Genomic DNA, 21,137 nt, shown 5'->3' on the forward strand with positions numbered 1-21,137 from the left:
AATAATTTTCCGAATCGAAGCGGAAGGCGGCAACAGATTAAAATGTCAACTGCACCCTGGATTCCCAGCCAGTCTCCCATGCTGGTACTTACCAGGCCCTAAGCTGGGTATCAGTCTGCGATCTGACGAGAGCAGGCGCGTTCAGCTTAGGATGGCCGTTGACAGCTTCACACCCTGTATACTGTGCATTTAAGCATCAATAAATTATTTTCGGAATCGGAGCGGAAGGCAGCAATAGAGCAAAATGTCAACGGCAACCGGGATTCCCAGCCAGTCTCCCATGCCAGTACTTACCGGGCCCTAAGCTAGGTAGCAGTCTGCGATCTGACGAAAGCAGGCGCGTTCAGCTTAGGATGGCCATTGACAGCTTCATGTTTTTTATACTGTGCATTTAAGCATCAATAAATCATTTTCGGAATCGGAACGGAAGGCGGCAACAGAGCAAAATGTCAACTGCACCCGGGATTCCCAGCCAGTCTCCCATGCCGGTACTTACTGGGCCCTAAGCTGGGTAGAAGTCTGCGATCTGACGAGAGAAGGCGCGTTCAGCTTAGGATGGCCGTTGACATCTTCACGCCTTGTATATTGTGAATTTAAGCATCAATAAATATTTTTATTAATCGGAGAGGAAGGCGGCAACAGAGCAAAATGTCAATGGCACCTTGGATTGCCAGCCAGTCTCCCATGCCGGTAACTGCCGGGCAGTAGTCTGCGATCTGAGGAGAGCAGGCACGTTCAGGCTTAGGATGGCCGTTGACAGCTTCAAACCCTGTGTATTGTGGATTTAAGCATCAATAAATCCTTTTCCGAATCGGAGCGGAAGGCGGCAACAGATTAAAATGTCAACTGCACCTGGGATTCCCAGCCAGTCTCCCATGCTGGTACTTACCAGGCCCTAAGCTGGGTAGCAGTCTGCGATCTGACAAGAGCAGGCGCGTTCAGCTTAGGATGGCCGTTGACAGCTTCACACTTTGTATACTGTGGATTTAAGCATCAATAAACAATTTTCGGAATCGGAGCAGAAACAGAGCAAAATGGCAACTGCACCCAGGATTCCCAGCCAGTCTCCCATGCTGGTACTTACCAGGCCCGAAGCTGGGTAGCAGTCTGCGATTTGACGAGAACAGGCGCATTCAGCTTAGGATGGCCATAGACATCTTCACATCCTGTATACTGTGGATTTAAGCATCAATAAATCCTTTTCGGAATCGGAGCGTAAGGCGGCAACAGAGCAAAATGTCAACGACACCTGGGATTCCCAGCCAGTCTCCCATGCTGGTACTTACCAGGCCCTAAGCTGGGTATCAGTCTGCGATCTGACGAGAGCAGGCGCGTTCAGCTTAGGATGGCCGTTGACAGCTTCACGCCCTTTATATTGTGGATTTAAGCATCAATAAATAATTTTCCGAATCGAAGCGGAAGGCGGCAACAGATTAAAATGTCAACTGCACCCGGGATTCCCAGCCAGTCTCCCATGCTGGTACTTACCAGGCCCTAAGCTGGGTAGCAGTCTGCGATCTGACGAGAGCAGGCGCGTTCAGCTTAGGATGGCCGTTGACAGCTTCACACTTTGTATACTGTGCATTTAAGCATCAATAAATCCTTTTCGGAATCGGAACGGAAGGCGGCAACAGAGCAATATGTCAACGACACCTGGGATTCCCAGCCAGTCTCCCATGCTGGTACTTACCGGGCCCTAAGCTGGGTAGCAGTCTGCGAGCTGACGAGAGCAGGCGCGTTCAGCTTAGGATGGCCGTTGACAGCTTCTTGATTTTTATATTGTGCATTTAAGCATCAATATATCCTTTTCGGAATCGGAACGGAAGGCGGCAACAGAGCAAAATGTCAACTGCACCCGGGATTCCCAGCCAGTCTCCCATGCTGGTACTTACTGGGCCCTAAGCTGGGTAGCAGTCTGCGATCTGACGAGAGCAGGCGCGTTCTGCTTAGGATGGCTGTTGACAGCTTCTCGCCCTTTATACTGTGCATTTAGGCATCAATAAATCCTTTTCGGAATCGGAACGGAAGGCGGCAACAGAGCAAAATGTCAACGGCAGCCGGGATTCCCAGCCAGTCTCCCATGCTGGTACTTACCAGGCCCTAAGCTGGGTATCAGTCTGCGATCTGTCGAGAGCAGGCGCGTTCAGCTTAGGATGGCCGTTGACAGCTTCACACTTTGTATACTGTGCATTTAAGCATCAATAAATCCTTTTCGGAATCGGAACGGAAGGCGGCAACAGAGCAAAATGTCAACGGCAGCCGGGATTCCCAGCCAGTGTCCCATGCCGGTACTTACCGGGCCCTAAGATCTGTACCAGTCTGCGATCTGACGAGAGCAGGCGCGTTAAGCTTAGGATGGCCGTCGACAGCTTCACACCTTGTATACTGTGGATTTAAGCATCAATAAATTCTTTTCGGAATCGGAGCGGAAGGCAGCAATAGAGCAAAATGTCAACGGCAACCAGGATTCCCAGCCAGTCTCCCATGCCAGTACCTACCGGGCCCTAAGCTAGAGCAGTCTGCGATCTGACGAGAGCAGGCGCGTTCAGCTTAGGATGGCCATTGACAGCTTCATGCTTTTTATACTGTGCATTTAAGTATCAATAAATCCTTTTCGGAATCGGAGCGGAAGGCGGCAACAGATTTAAATGTCAACTGCACCCGGGATTCCCAGCCAGTCTCCCATGCTGGTACTTACTGTGCCCTTAGCTGGGTAGCAGTCTGCGATCTGACGAGAGCAGGCGCGTTCATCTTAGGATGGCCATTGACAGCTTAATGCTTTTTATACTGTGAATTTAAGCATCAATAAATCCTTTTCAGAATCGGAACGGAAGGCAGCAACAGAGCATAATGTCAACTGCACCCGGGATTCCCAGCCAGTCTCCCATTCCGGTAATTACTGGGCCCTAAGCTGGGTAGCAGTCTGCGATCTGACGAGAGCAGGCGCGTTCAGCTTAGGACGGCCGTTGACATCTTCACGCCTTGTATATTGTGGATTTAAGCATCAATAAATATTTTTATTAATCGGAGAGGAAGGCGGCAACAGAGCAAAATGTCAATGGCACCTTGGATTGCCAGCCAGTCTCCCATGCTGGTAACTGCCGGACAGTAGTCTGCGATCTGAGGAGAGCAGGCACGTTCAGGCTTAGGATGGCCGTTGACAGCTTCACACCCTGTGTATTGTGGATTTAAGCATCAATAAATCCTTTTCCGAATCGGAGCGGAAGGCAGCAACAGATTAAAATGTCAACTGCCCCTGGGATTCCCAGCCAGTCTCCCATGCTGGTACTTACCAGGCCCTAAGCTGGGTAAAAGTCTGCGATCTGACGAGAGCAGGCGCGTTCAGCTTAGGATGGCCGTTGACAGCTTCACACTTTGTATACTGTGGATTTAAGCATCAATAAACAATTTTCGGAATCGGAGCAGAAACAGAGCAGAATGGCAACTGCACCCGGGATTCCCAGCCAGTCTCCCATGCTGGAACTTACCAGGCCCGAAGCTGGGTAGCAGTCTGCGATCTGACGAGAACAGGCGCATTCAGCTTAGGATGGCCATAGACATCTTCACACCCTGTATACTGTGGATTTAAGCATCAATAAATCCTTTTCGGGATCGGAGCGTAAGGCGGCAACAGAGCAAAATGTCAACGACACCTGGGATTCCCAGCCAGTCTCCCATGCTGGTACTTACCAGGCCCTAAGCTGGGTATCAGTCTCCGATCTGACGAGAGCAGGCGCGTTCAGCTTAGGATGGCTGTTGACAGCTTCACGCCCTTTATATTGTGGATTTAAGCATCAATAAATAATATTCCGAATCGAAGCGGAAGGCGGCAACAGATTAAAATGTCAACTAGACCCGGGATTCCCAGCCAATCTCCCATGCTGGTACTTACCAGGCCCTAAGCTGGGTAGCAGTCTGCGATCTGACGAGAGCAGGCGCGTTCAGCTTAGGATGGCTGTTGACAGCTTCACACTTTGTATACTGTGCATTTAAGCATCAATAAATCCTTTTCAGAATCGGAACGGAAGGCGGCAACAGAGCAAAATGTCAACGACACCTGGGATTCCCAGCCAGTCTCCCATGCTGGTACTTACCGGGCCCTAAGCTGGGTAGCAGTCTGCGATCTGACGAGAGCAGGCACGTTCAGCTTAGGATGGCCGTTGACAGCTTCTTGATTTTTATATTGTGCATTTAAGCATCAATATATCCTTTTCGGAATCGGAACGGAACGGAAGGCGGCAACAGAGCAAAATGTCAACTGCACCCGGGATTCCCAGCCAGTCTCCCATGCTGGTACTTACCGGGCCCTAAGCTGGGTAGCAGTCTGCGATCTGACGAGAGCAGGCGCGTTCAGCTTAGGATGGCCGTTGACAGCTTCACACTTTGTATACTGTGCATTTAAGCATCAATAAATTATTTTCGGAATCGGAGCGGAAGGCGGCAACAGAGCAAAATGTCAACGGCAGTCGGGATTCACAGCCAGTGTCCCATGCCGGTACTTACCGGGCCCTAAGATTTGTACCAGTCTGCGATCTGACGAGAGCAGGCGCGTTAAGCTTAGGATGGCCGTCGACAGCTTCACACCTTGTATACTGTGGATTTAAGCATCAATAAATTATTTTCGGAATCGGAGCGGAAGGCAGCAATAGAGCAAAATGTCAACGGCAACCGGGATTCCCAGCCAGTCTCCCATGCCAGTACCTACCGGGCCCTAAGATCTGTATCAGTCTGCGATCTGACGAGAGCAGGCGCGTTCAGCTTAGGATGGCCATTGAAAGCTTCATGCTTTTTATACTGTGCATTTAAGCATCAATAAATCCTTTTCGGAATCGGAGCGGAAGGCGGCAACAGATTAAAATGTCAACTGCACCCGGGATTCCCAGCCAGTCTCCCATGCTGGTACTTACTGTGCCCTTAGCTGGGTAGCAGTCTGTGATCTGACGAGAGCAGGCGCGTTCAGCTTAGGATGGCCATTGACAGCTTCATGCATTTTATACTGTGCATTTAAGCATCAATAAATCCTTTTCGGAATCGGAACAGAAGGCGGCAACAGAGCATAATGTCAACTGCACCCGGGACTCCCAGCCAGTCTCCCATGCCGGTATTTACTGGGCCCTAAGCTGGGTAGCAGTCTGCGATCTGACGAGAGCAGGCGCGTTCAGCTTAGGATGGCCGTTGACGTCTTCACGCCTTGTATATTGTGGATTTAAGCATCAATAAATATTTTTATTAATCGGAGAGGAAGGCAGCAACAGAGCAAAATGTCAATGGCACCTTGAATTGCCAGCCAGTCTCCCATGCTGGTAACTGCTGGGCAGCAGTCTGTGATCTGAGGAGAGCAGGCACGTTCAGGCTTAGGATGGCCGTTGACAGCTTCACACCCTGTGTATTGTGGATTTAAGCATCAATAAATCCTTTTCCGAATCGGAGCGGAAGGCAGCAACAAATTAAAATGTCAACTGCACCCGGGATTCCCAGCCAGTCTCCCATGCTGGTACTTACCAGGCCCTAAGCTGGGTAGCAGTCTGCGATCTGACGAGAGCAGGCGCGTTCAGCTTAGGATGGCCGTTGACAGCTTCACACTTTGTATACTGTGGATTTAAGCATCAATAAATAATTTTCGGAATCGGAGCAGAAAAAGAGCAAAATGTCAACTGCACCCGGGATTCCCAGCCAGTCTCCCATGCTGGTACTTACCAGGCCCGAAGCTGGGTAGCAGTCTGCGATCTGACGAGAACAGGCGCATTCAGCTTAGGATGGCCGTAGACATCTTCACACCCTGTATACTGTGGATTTAAGCATCAATAAATCCTTTTCGGAATCGGAGCGTAAGTTGGCAACAGAGCAAAATGTTGACGACACCTGGGATTCCCAGCCAGTCTCCCATGCTGGTACTTATCGGGCCCTAAGCTGGGTAGCAGTCTGCAATCTGACGAGAGCAGGCACGTTCAGCTTAGGATGGCCGTTGACAGCTTCTCGCACTTTATACTGTGCATTTAAGCATCAATAAATCCTTTTCGGAATCGGAACGGAAGGCGGCAACAGAGCAAAATGTCAACGGCAGCCGGGATTCCCAGCCAGTGTCCCATGCCGGTACTTACCGGGCCCTAAGATCTGTACCAGTCTGCGATCTGACAAGAGCAGGCACGTTAAGCTTAGGATGGCCGTCGACAACATCACACCTTGTATACTGTAGATTTAAGCATCAATAAATTATTTTCGGAATCGAAGCGGAAGGCAGCAATAGAGCAAAATGTCAACTGCAACCGGGATTCCCAGCCAGTCTCCCATGCCAGTACTTACCGGGCAGCAGTCTGCGATCTGACAAGAACAGGCACATTCAGCTTAGGATAGCCGTAGACGGCTTCACACCCTGTATACTGTGGATTTAAGCATCAATAAATCCTTTTCGGAATCGAAGCGGAAGCGGCTACAGAGCAAAATGTCAACAACACCTGGGATTCCCAGCCAGTCTCCCATGCTGGTACCTACTTACTTACCGGGCCCTAAGCCGGGTAGCAGTCTGCGTTCTGACGAGAGCAGGCGCGTTCAGCTTAGGATGGCCGTTGACAGCTTCACGCCCTTTATACTGTGCATTTAAGCATCAATAAATCCTTTTCCGAATCGGAGCGGAAGGCGGCAACAGATTAAAATGTCAACTGCACCCGGGATTCCCAGCCAGTCTCCCATGCTGGTACTTACCAGGCCCTAAGCTGGGTAGCAGTCTGCGATCTGACGAGAGCAGACGCGTTCAGCTTAGGATGGCCGTTGACAGCTTCACACTTTGTATACTGTGGATTTAAGCATCAATAAATATTTTTATTAATCGGAGAGGAAGGCGGCAACAGAGCAAAATGTCAATGGCACCTTGGATTGCCAGCCAGTCTCCCACGCCGGTATCTGCCGGGCAGCAGTCTGCGATCTGAGGAGAGCAGACACGTTCAGCTTAGGATGGCCGTTGACAGCTTCACACCCTGTATATTGTGGATTTAAGCATCAATAAATCCTTTTCCGAATCGGAGCGGAAGGCGGCAACAGATTAAAATGTCAACTGCACCCGGGATTCCAGCCAGTCTACCATGCTGGTACTTACCAGGCCCTAAGCTGGGTATCAGTCTGCGATCTGACGAGAGCAGGCGCGTTCAGCTTAGGATGGCCGTTGACAGCTTCACACCCTGTATACTGTGCATTTAAGCATCAATAAATCCTTTTCGGAATTGGAACGGAAGGCGGCAACAGAGCAAAATGTCAACGGCAGCCGGGATTCCCAGCCAGTGTCCCATGCCGGTACTTACCGGGCCCTAAGATCTGTACCAGTCTGCGATCTGACGAGAGCAGGCGCGTTAAGCTTAGGATGGCCGTCGACAGCTTCACACCTTGTATACTGTGGATTTAAGCATCAATAAATTATTTTCGGAATCGGAGCGGAAGACAGCAATAGAGCAAAATGTCAACGGCAACCGGGATTCCCAGCCAGTCTCCCATGCCAGTACTTACCGGGCCCTAAGCTAGGTAGCAGTCTGCGATCTGACGAAAGCAGGCGCGTTCAGCTTAGGATGGCCAATGACAGCTTCATGATTTTTATACTGTGCATTTAAGCATCAATAAATCCTTTTCGGAATCGGAACGGAAGGCGGCAACAGAGCAAAATGTCAACTGCATCCGGGATTCCCAGCCAGTCTCCCATGCCGGTACTTACTGGGCCCTAAGCTGGGTAGCAGTCTGCGATCTGACGAGCGCAGGCACGTTCAGCTTAGGATGGCCATTGACAGCTTCATGCTTTTTATACTGTGCATTTAAGCATCAATAAATCCTTTTCGGAATCGGAACGGAAGGCGGCAACAGAGCATAATGTCAACTGCACCCGGGATTCCCAGCCAGTCTCCCATGCCGGTACTTACTGGGCCCTAAGCTGGGTAGCAGTCTGCGATCTGACGAGAGCAGGCGCGTTCAGCTTAGGATGGCCGTTGACATCTTCACGCCTTGTATATTGTGAATTTAAGCATCAATAAATATTTTTATTAATCGGAGAGGAAGGCGGCAACAGAGCAAAATGTCAATGGCACCTTGGATTGCCAGCCAGTCTCCCATGCCGGTAACTGCCGGGCAGTAGTCTGCGATCTGAGGAGAGCAGGCACGTTCAGGCTTAGGATGGCCGTTGACAGCTTCACACCCTGTGTATTGTGGATTTAAGCATCAATAAATCCTTTTCCGAATCGGAGCGGAAGGCGGCAACAGATTAAAATGTCAACTGCACCTGGGATTCCCAGCCAGTCTCCCATGCTGGTACTTACCAGGCCCTAAGCTGGGTAGCAGTCTGCGATCTGACGAGAGCAGGCGCATTCAGCTTAGGATGGCCGTTGACAGCTTCACACTTTGTATACTGTGGATTTAAGCATCAATAAATAATTTTCGGAATCGGAGCAGAAACAGAGCAAAATGGCAACTGCACCCGGGATTCCCAGCCAGTCTCCCATGCTGGTACTTACCAGGCCCGAAGCTGGGTAGCAGTCTGCGATCTGACGAGAACAGGCGCATTCAGCTTAGGATGGCCATAGACATCTTCACACCCTGTATACTGTGGATTTAAGCATCAATAAATCCTTTTCGGAATCGGAGCGTAAGGCGGCAACAGAGCAAAATGTCAACGACACCTGGGATTCCCAGCCAGTCTCCCATGCTGGTACTTACCAGGCCCGAAGCTGGGTAGCAGTCTGCGATCTGACGAGAGCAGGCACGTTCAGCTTAGGATGGCCGTTGACAGCTTCTCGCACTTTATACTGTGCATTTAAGCATCAATAAATCCTTTTCGGAATCGGAACGGAAGGCGGCAACAGAGCAAAATGTCAACGGCAGCCGGGATTCCCAGCCAGTGTCCCATGCCGGTACTTACCGGGCCCTAAGATCTGTACCAGTCTGCGATCTGACAAGAGCAGGCACGTTAAGCTTAGGATGGCCGTCGACAGCTTCACACCTTGTATACTGTGGATTTAAGCATCAATAAATTCTTTTCGGAATCGGAGCGGAAGGCAGCAATAGAGCAAAATGTCAACGGCACCCGGGATTCCCAGCCAGTCTCCCATGCTAGTACTTACTGGGCCCTAAGCTGGGTAGCAGTCTGCAATCTGACAAGAGCAGGCGCGTTCAGCTTAGGATGGCCATTGCCAGCTTCATGCTTTTTATACTGTGCATTTAAGCATCAATAAATCCTTTTCGGAATCGGAGAGGAAGGCGGCAACAGAGCAAAATGTCAATAGCACCTTGGATTGCCAACCAGTCTCCCATGCCCGTACTTGCCGGGCAGCAGTCTGCGATCTGACAAGAACAAGCACATTCAGCTTAGGATAGCCGTAGACGGCTTCACACCCTGTATACTGTGGATTTAAGCATCAATAAATCCTTTTCGGAATCGGAGCGGAAGGCGGCTACAGAGCAAAATGTCAACAACACCTGGGATTCCCAGCCAGTCTCCCATGCTGGTACTTACCGGGCCCTAAGCTGGGCAGCAGTCTGCGTTCTGACGAGAGCAGGCGCGTTCAGCTTAGGATGGCCGTTGACAGCTTCACGCCCTTTATACTGTGCATTTAAGCATCAATAAATCGTTTTCCGAATCGGAGCGGAAGGCGGCAACAGATTAAAATGTCAACTGCACCCGGGATTCCCAGCCAGTCTCCCATGCTGGTACTTACCAGGCCCTAAGCTGGGTAGCAGTCTGCGATCTGACGAGAGCAGGCACGTTCAGCTTAGGATGGCCGTTGACAGCTTCACACTTTGTATACTGTGGATTTAAGCATCAATAAATATTTTTATTAATCGGAGAGGAAGGCGGCAACAGAGCAAAATGTCAATGGCACCTTGGATTGCCAGCCAGTCTCCCACGCCGGTATCTGCCGGGCAGCAGTCTGCGATCTGAGGAGAGCAGACACGTTCAGCTTAGGATGGCCGTTGACAGCTTCACACCCTGTATATTGTGGATTTAAGCATCAATAAATCCTTTTCCGAATCGGAGCGGAAGGCGGCAACAGATTAAAATGTCAACTGCACCCGGGATTCCAGCCAGTCTACCATGCTGGTACTTACCAGGCCCTAAGCTGGGTATCAGTCTGCGATCTGACAAGAGCAGGCGCGTTGAGCTTAGGATGGCCGTTGACAGCTTCACACCCTGTATACTGTGCATTTAAGCATCAATAAATCCTTTTCGGAATCGGAACGGAAGGCGGCAACAGAGCAAAATGTCAACGGCAGCCGGGATTCCCAGCCAGTGTCCCATGCCGGTACTTAACGGGCCCTAAGATCTGTACCAGTCTGCGATCTGACGAGAGCAGGCGCGTTAAGCTTAGGATGGCCGTCGACAGCTTCACACCTTGTACACTGTGGATTTAAGCATCAATAAATTATTTTCGGAATCGGAGCGGAAGGCAGCAATAGAGCAAAATGTCAACGGCAACCGGGATTCCCAGCCAGTCTCCCATGCCAGAACTTACCGGGCCCTAAGCTAGGTAGCAGTCTGCGATCTGACGAAAGCAGGCGCGTTCAGCTTAGGATGGCCATTGACAGCTTCATGATTTTTATACTGTGCATTTAAGCATCAATAAATCCTTTTCGGAATCGGAACGGAAGGCGGCAACAGAGCAAAATGTCAACTGCACCCGGGATTCCCAGCCAGTCTCCCATGCCGGTACTTACTGGGCCCTAAGCTGGGTTGCAGTCTGCGATCTGACGAGAGCAGGCGCGTTCAGCTTAGGATGGCCGTTGACATCTTCACGCCTTGTATATTGTGAATTTAAGCATCAATAAATATTTTTATTAATCGGAGAGGAAGGCGGCAACAGAGCAAAATGTCAATGGCACCTTGGATTGCCAGCCAGTCTCCCATGCCGGTAACTGCAGGGCAGTAGTCTGCGATCTGAGGAGAGCAGGCACGTTCAGGCTTAGGATGGCCGTTGACAGCTTCACACCCTGTGTATTGTGGATTTAAGCATCAATAAATCCTTTTCCGAATCGGAGCGGAAGGCGGCAACAGATTAAAATGTCAACTGCACCTGGGATTCCCAGCCAGTCTCCCATGCTGGTACTTACCAGGCCCTAAGCTGGGTAGCAGTCTGCGATCTGACGAGAGCAGGCGCATTCAGCTTAGGATGGCCGTTGACAGCTTCACACTTTGTATACTGTGGATTTAAGCATCAATAAATAATTTTCGGAATCGGAGCAGAAACAGAGCAAAATGGCAACGACACCCGGGATTCCCAGCCAGTCTCCCATGCTGGTACTTACCGAGCCCTAAGCTGGGTAGCAGTCTGACGTGAGCAGGCGCGTTCAGCTTAGGATGGCCGTTGACAGCTTCTTGCCCTTTATACTGTGCATTTAGGCATCAATAAATCCTTTTCGGAATTGGAACGGAAGGCAGCAACAGAGCAAAATGTCAACGGCAGCCGGGATTCCCAGCCAGTGTCCCATGCCGGTACTTACCGGGCCCTAAGATCTGTACCAGTCTGCGATCTGACGAGAGCAGGCGCGTTAAGCTTAGGATGGCCGTCGACAGCTTCACACCTTGTATACTGTGGATTTAAGCATCAATAAATTATTTTCGGAATCGGAGCGGAAGGCAGCAATAGAGCAAAATATCAACGGCACCCGGGATTCCCAGCCAGTCTCCCATGCTGGTACTTACCGGGCCCAAAGCTGGGTAGCAGTCTGCGATCTGACGAGAGCAGGCCTGTTCAGCTTAGGATGGCCGTTGTAAGCTTCACATTTTGTATACTGTGGATTTAAGCATCAATAAATAATTTTCGGAATCGGAGCAGAAACAGAGCAAAATGTCAACTGCTCCCGGGATTCCCAGCCAGCCTCCCATGCCGGTAATTACCAGGCCCGAAGCTGGGTAGCAGTCTGCGATCTGACAAGAACAAGCGCATTCAGCTTAGGATGTCCGTAGACATTTTCACAGCCTGTATACTGTGGATTTAAACATCAATAAATCCTTTTCGGAATCGGAGCGAAAGGCGGCAACAGAGCAAGCTGTCAACGACACCTGGGATTCCCAGCCAGTCTCCCATGCTGGTACTTACCAGGCCCTAAGCTGGGTAGCAGTCTGCGATCTGACGAGAGCAGGCACGTTCAGCTTAGGATGGCCGTTGACAGCTTCACACTTTGTATACTGTGGATTTAAGCATCAATAAATATTTTTATTAATCGGAGCGGAAGGCGGCAACAGAGCAAAATGTCAACTGCACCCGGGATTCCCAGCCAGTCTCCCATGCCGGTACTTACTGGGCCCTAAGCTGGGTAGCAGTCTGCGATCTGACGAGAGCAGGCGCGTTCAGCTTAGGATGGCCATTGACAGCTTCATGCTTTTTATACTGTGCATTTAAGCATCAATAAATCCTTTTCGGAATCGGAACGGAAGGCGGCAACAGAGCATAATGTCAACTGCACCCGGGATTCCCAGCCAGTCTCCCATGCCGGTACTTACTGGGCCCTAAGCTGGGTAGCAGTCTGCGATCTGACGAGAGCAGGCGCGTTCAGCTTAGGATGGCCGTTGACATCTTCACGCCTTGTATATTGTGAATTTAAGCATCAATAAATATTTTTATTAATCGGAGAGGAAGGCGGCAACAGAGCAAAATGTCAATGGCATCTTGGATTGCCAGCCAGTCTCCCATGCCGGTAACTGCCGGGCAGTAGTCTGCGATCTGAGGAGAGCAGGCACGTTCAGGCTTAGGATGGCCGTTGACAGCTTCACACTCTGTGTATTGTGGATTTAAGCATCAATAAATTATTTTCCGAATCGGAGCGGAAGGCGGCAACAGATTAAAATGTCAACTGCACCTGGGATTCCCAGCCAGTCTCCCATGCTGGTACTTACCAGGCCCTAAGCTGGGTAGCAGTCTGCGATCTGACGAGAGCAGGCGCATTCAGCTTAGGATGGCCGTTGACAGATTCACACTTTGTATACTGTGGATTTAAGCATCAATAAATAATTTTTCGGAATCGGAGCAGAAGCAGAGCAAAATGGCAACTGCACCCGGGATTCCCAGCCAGTCTCCCATGCTGGTACTTACCAGGCCCGAAGCTGGGTAGCAGTCTGCGATCTGACGAGAACAAGCGCATTCAGCTTAGGATGGCCATAGACATCTTCACACCCTGTATACTGTGGATTTAAGCATCAATAAATCCTTTTCGGAATCGGAGCATAAGGCGGCAACAGAGCAAAATGTCAACGACACCTGCGATTCCCAGCCAGTCTCCCATGCTGGTACTTACCAGGCCCTAAGCTGGGTATCAGTCTGCGATCTGACGAGAGCAGGCGCGTTCAGCTTAGGATGGCCGTTGACAGCTTCACCCCTTTATATTGTGGATTTAAGCATCAATAAATAATTTTCCGAATCGAAGCGGAAGGCGGCAACAGATTAAAATGTCAACTGCACCCGGGATTCCCAGCCAGTCTCCCATGCTGGTACTTACCAGGCCCTAAGCTGGGTAGCAGTCTGCGATCTGACGAGAGCAGGCACGTTCAGCTTAGGATGGCCATTGACAGCTTCACACTTTGTATACTGTGGATTTAAGCATCAATAAATATTTTTATTAATCGGAGAGGAAGGCGGCAACAGAGCAAAATGTCAATGGCACCTTGGATTGCCAGCCAGTCTCCCACGCCGGTATCTGCCGGGCAGCAGTCTGCGATCTGAGGAGAGCAGACACGTTCAGCTTTGGATGGCCGTTGACAGCTTCACACCCTGTATACTGTGCATTTAAGCATCAATAAATCCTTTTCGGAATCGGAACGGAAGGCGGCAACAGAGCAAAATGTCAACGGCAGCCGGGATTCCCAGCCAGTGTCCCATGCCGGTACTTACCAGGCCCTAAGATCTGTACCAGTCTGCGATCTGATGAGAGCAGGCGCGTTAAGCTTAGGATGGCCGTCGACAGCTTCGCACCTTGTATACTGTGGATTTAAGCATCAATAAATTATTTTCGGAATCGGAGCGGAAGGCAGCAATAGAGCAAAATGTCAACGGCAACCGGGATTCCCAGCCAGTCTCCCATGCCAGTACTTACCGGGCCCTAAGCTAGGTAGCAGTCTGCGATCTGACGAAAGCAGGCGCGTTCAGCTTAGGATGGCCACTGACAGCTTCATGATTTTTATACTGTGCATTTAAGCATCAATAAATCCTTTTCGGAATCGGAACGGAAGGTGGCAACAGAGCAAAATGTCAACTGCACCCGGGATTCCCAGCCAGTCTCCCATGCCGGTACTTACTGGGCCCTAAGCTGGGTTGCAGTCTGCGATCTGACGAGAGCAGGCGCGTTCAGCTTAGGATGGCCGTTGACAGCTTCTTGATTTTTATATTGTGCATTTAAGCATCAATATATCCTTTTCGGAATCGGAACGGAAGGCGGCAACAGAGCAAAATGTCAACTGCACCCGGGATTCCCAGCCAGTCTCCCATGCTGGTACTTACCAGGCCCTAAGCTGGGTATCAGTCTGCGATCTGTCGAGAGCAGGCGCGTTCAGCTTAGGAAGGCCGTTGACAGCTTCACACTTTGTATACTGTGCATTTAAGCATCAATAAATCCTTTTCGGAATCGGAACGGAAGGCGGCAACAGAGCAAAATGTCAACGGCAGCCGGGATTCCCAGCCAGTGTCCCATGCCGGTACTTACCGGGCCCTAAGATCTGTACCAGTCTGCGATCTGACGAGAGCAGGCGAGTTAAGCTTAGGATGGCCGTCGACAGCTTCACACCTTGTATACTGTGGATTTAAGCATCAATAAATTATTTTCGGAATCGGAGCGGAAGGCAGCAATAGAGCAAAATGTCAACGGCAACCGGGATTCCCAGCCAGTCTCCCATGCCGGTAATTACTGGGCCCTAAGCTGGGTAGCAGTCTGCGATCTGACGAGAGCAGGCGCGTTCAGCTTAGGATGGCCGTTGACATCTTCACGCCTTGTATATTGTGGATTTAAGCATCAATAAATATTTTTATTAATCGGAGAGGAAGGCGGCAACAGAGCAAAATGTCAATGGCACCTTGAATTGCCAGCCAGTCTCCCATGCTGGTAACTGCCGGGCAGCAGTCTGCGATCTGAGGAGAGCAGGCACATTCAGGCTTAGGATGGCCGTTGACAGCTTCACACCCTGTGTATTGTGGATTTAAGCATCAATAAATCCTTTTCCGAATCGGAGCGGAAGGCAGCAACAGATTAAAATGTCAACTGCACCCGGGATTCCCAGCCAGTCTCCCATGCTGGTACTTACCAGGCCCTAAGCTGGGTAGCAGTCTGCGATCTGACGAGAGCAGGCGCGTTCAGCTTAGGATGGCCGTTGACAGCTTCACGCTTTGTATACTGTGGATTTAAGCATCAATAAATAATTTTCGGAATCGGAGCAGAAACAGAGCAAAATGTCAACTGCACCCGGGATTCCCAGCCAGTCTCCCTTGCTGGTACTTACCAGGCCCGAAGCTGGGTAGCAGTCTGCCATCTGACGAGAACAGGCGCGCTCAGCTTAGGATGGCCGTTGACAGCTTCTCGCCCTTTATACTGTGCATTTAGGCATCAATAAATCCTTTTCGGAATTGGAACGGAAGGCGGCAACAGAGCAAAATGTCAACGGCAGCCGGGATTCCCAGCCAGTGTCCCATGCCGGTACTTACCGGGCCCTAAGATCTGTACCAGTCTGCGATCTGACGAGAGCAGGCGCGTTAAGCTTAGGATGGCCGTCGACAGCTTCACACCTTGTATACTGTGGATTTAAGCATCAATAAATTCTTTTCGGAATCGGAGCGGAAGGCAGCAATAGAGCAAAATATCAACGGCACCCGGGATTCCCAGCCAGTCTCACATGCCAGTACTTACCGGGCCCTAAGCTGGGTAGCAGTCTGCGATCTGACGAGAGCAGGCGCGTTCAGCTTAGGATGGCCGTTGACATCTTCACGCCTTGTATACTGTGGATTTAAGCATCAATAAATATTTTTTTTAATCGGAGAGGAAGGCGGCAACAGATCAAAATGTCAATAGCACCTTGGATTGCGAGCCAGTCTCCCATGCCCGTACTTGCCGGGCAGCAGTCTGCGATCTGACAAGAACAGGCGCATTCAGCTTAGGATAGCCGTAGACGGCTTCACACCCTGTATATTGTGGATTTAAGCATCACTAAATCCTTTTCGGAATCGGAGCAAAATGTCTACAGAGCTACAGAGCAAAATGTCAACAACACCTGAGATTCCCAGCCAGTCTCCCATGCTGGTACTTACCGGGCCCTAAGCTGGGTAGCAGTCTGCGATCTGACGAGAGCAGGCGCGTTCAGCTTAGGATGGCCGTTGACAGCTTCACACTTTGTATACTGTGCATTTAAGCATCAATAAAACCTTTTCGGAATCGGAACGGAAGGAGGCAACAGAGCAAAATGTCAACGGCAGCCGGGATTCCCAGCCAGTGTCCCATGCCGGTACTTACCGGGACCTAAGATCTGTACCAGTCTGCGATCTGACGAGAGCAGGCGCGTTAAGCTTAGGATGGCCGTCGACAGCTTCACACCTTGTATACTGTGGATTTAAGCATCAATAAATTCTTTTCGGAATCGGAGCGGAAGGCGGCAACAGAGCAAAATGTCAACTGCACCCGGGATTCCCAGCCAGTCTCCCATGCCGGTACTTACTGGGCCCTAAGCTGGGTAGAAGTCTGCGATCTGACGAGAGCAGGCGCATTCAGCTTAGGATGGCCGTTGACAGCTTCACACTTTGTATACTGTGCATTTAAGCATCAATAAAACCTTTTCGGAATCGGAACGGAAGGCGGCAACAGAGCAAAATGTCAACGGCAGCCGGGATTCCCAGCCAGTGTCCCATGCCGGTACTTACCGGGCCCTAAGATCTGTACCAGTCTGCGATCTGACGAGAGCAGGCGCGTTAAGCTTAGGATGGCCGTCGACAGCTTCACACCTTGTATACTGTGGATTTAAGCATCAATAAATTCTTTTCGGAATCGGAACGGAAGGCGGCAACAGAGCAAAATGTCAACGGCAGCCGGGATTCCCAGCCAGTGTCCCATGCCGGTACTTACCGGGCCCTAAGATCTGTACCAGTCTGCGATCTGACGAGAGCAGGCGCGTTCAGCTTAGGATGGCCGTTGACATCTTCACGCCTTGTATATTGTGGATTTAAGCATCAATAAATATTTTTTTAATCGGAGAGGAAGGCGGCAACAGAGCAAAATGTCAATGGCACCTTGGATTGCCAGCCAGTCTCCCATGCCGGTAACTGCCGGGCAGCAGTCTGCGATCTGAGGAGAGCAGGCACGTTCAGGCTTAGGATGGCTGTTGACAGCTTCACACCCTGTATATTGTGGATTTAAGCATCAATAAATCCTTTTCCGAATCGGAGGAGAAGGCGGCAACAGATTAAAATGTCAACTGCACCCGGGATTCCCAGCCAGTCTCCCATGCTGGTACTTACAAGGCTCTAAGCTGGGTAGCAGTCTGCGATCTGACGAAAGCAGGTGCGTTCAGCTTAGGATGGCCGTTGACAGCTTCACACCTTGTATACTGTGGATTTAAGCATCAATAAATAATTTTCGGAATCGGAGCAGAAAAAGAGCAAAATGTCAACTGCACCCGGGATTCCCAGCCAATCTCCCATGCTGGTACTTACCAGGCCCGAAGCTGGGTAGCAGTCTGCGATCTGACGAGAACAGTTGCATTCAGCTTAGGATGGCCGTAGACATCTTCACACCCTGTATACTGTGGATTTAAGCATCAATAAATCCTTTTCGGAATCGGAGCGTAAGGCGGCAACAGAGCAAAATGTCAACGACACCTGGGATTCCCAGCCAGTCTCCCATGCTGGTACTTACCGGGCCCTAAGCTGGGTAGCAGTCTGCGATATGACGAGAGCAGGCGCGTTCAGCTTAGGATGGCCGTTGACAGCTTCATGCCCTTTATACTGTGCATTTAAGCATCAATAAATCCTTTTCCGAATCGGAGCGGAAGGCGGCAACAGATTAAAATGTCAACTGCACCCGGGATTCCCAGCCAGTCTCCCATGCTGGTACTTACCAGGCCCTAAGCTGGGTAGCAGTCTGCGATCTGACGAGAGCAGTCACGTTCAGCTTAGGATGGACGTTGACAGCTTCACGCCTTGTATATTGTGGATTTAAGCATCAATAAATATTTTTATTAATCGGAGAGGAAGGCGGCAACAGAGCAAAATGTCAATGGCACCTTGGATTGCCAGCCAGTCTCCCATGCCGGTAACTGCCGGGCAGCAGTCTGCGATCTGAGGAGAGCAGGCACGTTCAGGCTTAGGATGGCTGTTGACAGCTTCACACCCTGTATATTGTGGATTAAAGCATCAATAAATCCTTTTCCGAATCGGAGGGGAAGGCGGCAACAGATTAAAATGTCAACTGCACCCGGGATTCCCAGCCAGTCTCCCATGCTGGTACTTACAAGGCTCTAAGCTGGGTAGCAGTCTGCGATCTGACGAAAGCAGGTGCGTTCAGCTTAGGATGGCCGTTGACAGCTTCACACTTTGTATACTGTGGATTTAAGCATCAATAAATAATTTTCGGAATCGGAGCAGAAACAGAGCAAAATGTCAACTGCACCCGGGATTCCCAGCCAGTCTCCCATGCTGGTACTTACCGGGCCCTAAGCTGGGTAGCAGTCTGCGATCTGACGAGAACAGTCGCATTCAGCTTAGGATGGCCGTAGACATCTTCACACCCTGTATACTGTGGATTTAAGCATCAATAAATCCTTTTCGGAATCGGAGCGGAAGGCGGCAACAGATTAAAATGTCAACTGCACCCGGGATTCCCAGCCAGTCTCCCATGCTGGTACTTACCAGGCCCTAAGCTGGGTAGCAGTCTGCGATCTGACGAGAGCAGTCACGTTCAGCTTAGGATGGACGTTGACAGCTTCACGCCTTGTATATTGTGGATTTAAGCATCAATAAATATTTTTATTAATCGGAGAGGAAGGCGGCAACAGAGCAAAATGTCAATGGCACCTTGGATTGCCAGCCAGTCTCCCATGCCGGTAACTGCCGGGCGGCAGTCTGCGATCTGAGGAGAGCAGGCACGTTCAGGCTTAGGATGGCCGTTGAAAGCTTCACACCTTGTATATTGTGGATTTAAGCATCAATAAATCCTTTTCCGAATCGGAGCGGAAGGCGGCAACAGATTAAAATGTCAACTGCACCCGGGATTCCCAGCCAGTCTCCCATGCTGGTACTTACCAGGCCCTAAGCTGGGTAGCAGTCTGCGATCTGACGAGAGCAGTCACGTTCAGCTTAGGATGGACGTTGACAGCTTCACGCCTTGTATATTGTGGATTTAAGCATCAATAAATATTTTTATTAATCGGAGAGGAAGGCGGCAACAGAGCAAAATGTCAATGGCACCTTGGATTGCCAGCCAGTCTCCCATGCCGGTAACTGCCGGGCGGCAGTCTGCGATCTGAGGAGAGCAGGCACGTTCAGGCTTAGGATGGCCGTTGAAAGCTTCACACCCTGTATATTGTGGATTTAAGCATCAATAAATATTTTTTTAATCGGAGAGGAAGGCGGCAACAGAGCAAAATGTCAATGGCACCTTGGATTGCCAGCCAGTCTCCCATGCCGGTAACTGCCGGGCTGCAGTCTGCGATCTGAGGAGAGCAGGCACGTTCAGGCTTAGGATGGCTGTTGACAGCTTCACACCCTGTATATTGTGGATTAAAGCATCAATAAATCCTTTTCCGAATCGGAGGGGAAGGCGGCAACAGATTAAAATGTCAACTGCACCCGGGATTCCCAGCCAGTCTCCCATGCTGGTACTTACAAGGCTCTAAGCTGGGTAGCAGTCTGCGATCTGACGAAAGCAGGTGCGTTCAGCTTAGGATGGCCGTTGACAGCTTCACACTTTGTATACTGTGGATTTAAGCATCAATAAATAATTTTCGGAATCGGAGCAGAAACAGAGCAAAATGTCAACTGCACCCGGGATTCCCAGCCAGTCTCCCATCCTGGTACTTACCGGGCCCTAAGCTGGGTAGCAGTCTGCAATATGACGAGAACAGTCGCATTCAGCTTAGGATGGCCGTAGACATCTTCACACCCTGTATACTGTTGATTTAAGCATCAATAAATCCTTTTCGGAATCGGAGCGGAAGGCGGCAACAGATTAAAATGTCAACTGCACCCGGGATTCCCAGCCAGTCTCCCATGCTGGTACTTACCAGGCCCTAAGCTGGGTAGCAGTCTGCGATCTGACGAGAGCAGTCACGTTCAGCTTAGGATGGATGTTGACAGCTTCACGCCTTGTATATTGTGGTTTTAAGCATCAATAAATATTTTTATTAATCGGAGAGGAAGGCGGCAACAGAGCAAAATGTCAATGGCACCTTGGATTGCCAGCCAGTCTCCCATGCCGGTAACTGCCGGGCGGCAGTCTGCGATCTGAGGAGAGCAGGCACGTTCAGGCTTAGGATGGCCGTTGAAAGCTTCACACCCTGTATATTGTGGATTTAAGCATCAATAAATCCTTTTCCGAATCGGAGCGGAAGGCGGCAACAGATTAAAATGTCAACTGCACCCGGGATTCCCAGCCAGTCTCCCATGCTGGTACTTACCAGGACCTAAGCTGGGTAGCAGTCTGCGATCTGACGAGAGCAGGCGCGTTCAGCTTAGGATGGCCGTTGACAGCTTCACACTTTGTATACTGTGGATTTAAGCATCAATAAATAATTTTCGGAATCGGAGCAGAAACAGAGCAAAATGTCAACTGCACCCGGGATTCCCAGCCAGTCTACCTTGCTGGTACTTACCAGGCCAGAAGCGGGGTAGCAGTCTGCGATCTGACGAGAACAGGCGCGTTCAGCTTAGGATGGCCGTTGACAGCTTCTCGCCCTTTATACTGTGCATTTAGGCATCAATCAATCCTTTTCGGAATTGGAACGGAAGGCGGCAACAGAGCAAAATGTCGCCGGCAGCCGGGATTCCCAGCCAGTGTCCCATGCCGGTACTTACCGGGCCCTAAGATCTGTACCAGTCTGCGATCTGACGAGAGCAGGCGCGTTAAGCTTAGGATGGCCGTCGACAGCTTCACACCTTGTATACTGTGGATTTAAGCATCAATAAATTCTTTTCGGAATCGGA

General features: G+C 50.4%; 13 pseudogenes; all 13 read right to left on the minus strand.

Annotated features, from left to right (window-relative positions):
- Nucleotides 1-1,237: 1,237 nt before the first annotated feature.
- Nucleotides 1,238-1,357, minus strand: LOC130325387 (5S ribosomal RNA; annotated as a pseudogene).
- Nucleotides 1,358-1,439: 82 nt separating this feature from the next.
- LOC130350383 (5S ribosomal RNA) lies at nucleotides 1,440-1,559 on the minus strand (annotated as a pseudogene).
- An 82-nt stretch (nucleotides 1,560-1,641) lies between these two features.
- Nucleotides 1,642-1,761, minus strand: LOC130352681 (5S ribosomal RNA; annotated as a pseudogene).
- A 2,284-nt stretch (nucleotides 1,762-4,045) lies between these two features.
- On the minus strand, nucleotides 4,046-4,165 carry LOC130330253 (5S ribosomal RNA; annotated as a pseudogene).
- Nucleotides 4,166-4,252: 87 nt separating this feature from the next.
- Nucleotides 4,253-4,372, minus strand: LOC130352613 (5S ribosomal RNA; annotated as a pseudogene).
- Nucleotides 4,373-5,453: 1,081 nt separating this feature from the next.
- On the minus strand, nucleotides 5,454-5,573 carry LOC130350394 (5S ribosomal RNA; annotated as a pseudogene).
- A 2,672-nt stretch (nucleotides 5,574-8,245) lies between these two features.
- Nucleotides 8,246-8,365, minus strand: LOC130327202 (5S ribosomal RNA; annotated as a pseudogene).
- A 277-nt stretch (nucleotides 8,366-8,642) lies between these two features.
- LOC130330687 (5S ribosomal RNA) lies at nucleotides 8,643-8,762 on the minus strand (annotated as a pseudogene).
- Nucleotides 8,763-11,030: 2,268 nt separating this feature from the next.
- Nucleotides 11,031-11,150, minus strand: LOC130327213 (5S ribosomal RNA; annotated as a pseudogene).
- Nucleotides 11,151-12,019: 869 nt separating this feature from the next.
- Nucleotides 12,020-12,139, minus strand: LOC130324650 (5S ribosomal RNA; annotated as a pseudogene).
- Nucleotides 12,140-12,816: 677 nt separating this feature from the next.
- On the minus strand, nucleotides 12,817-12,936 carry LOC130327224 (5S ribosomal RNA; annotated as a pseudogene).
- A 2,274-nt stretch (nucleotides 12,937-15,210) lies between these two features.
- On the minus strand, nucleotides 15,211-15,330 carry LOC130350405 (5S ribosomal RNA; annotated as a pseudogene).
- Nucleotides 15,331-16,207: 877 nt separating this feature from the next.
- On the minus strand, nucleotides 16,208-16,327 carry LOC130334438 (5S ribosomal RNA; annotated as a pseudogene).
- Between the last annotated feature and the right edge of the window lie 4,810 nt (nucleotides 16,328-21,137).

The sequence above is a fragment of the Hyla sarda genome, chromosome 1 (genome assembly GCF_029499605.1).
Source record: "Hyla sarda isolate aHylSar1 chromosome 1, aHylSar1.hap1, whole genome shotgun sequence".
Taxonomy (NCBI): domain Eukaryota; kingdom Metazoa; phylum Chordata; class Amphibia; order Anura; family Hylidae; genus Hyla; species Hyla sarda.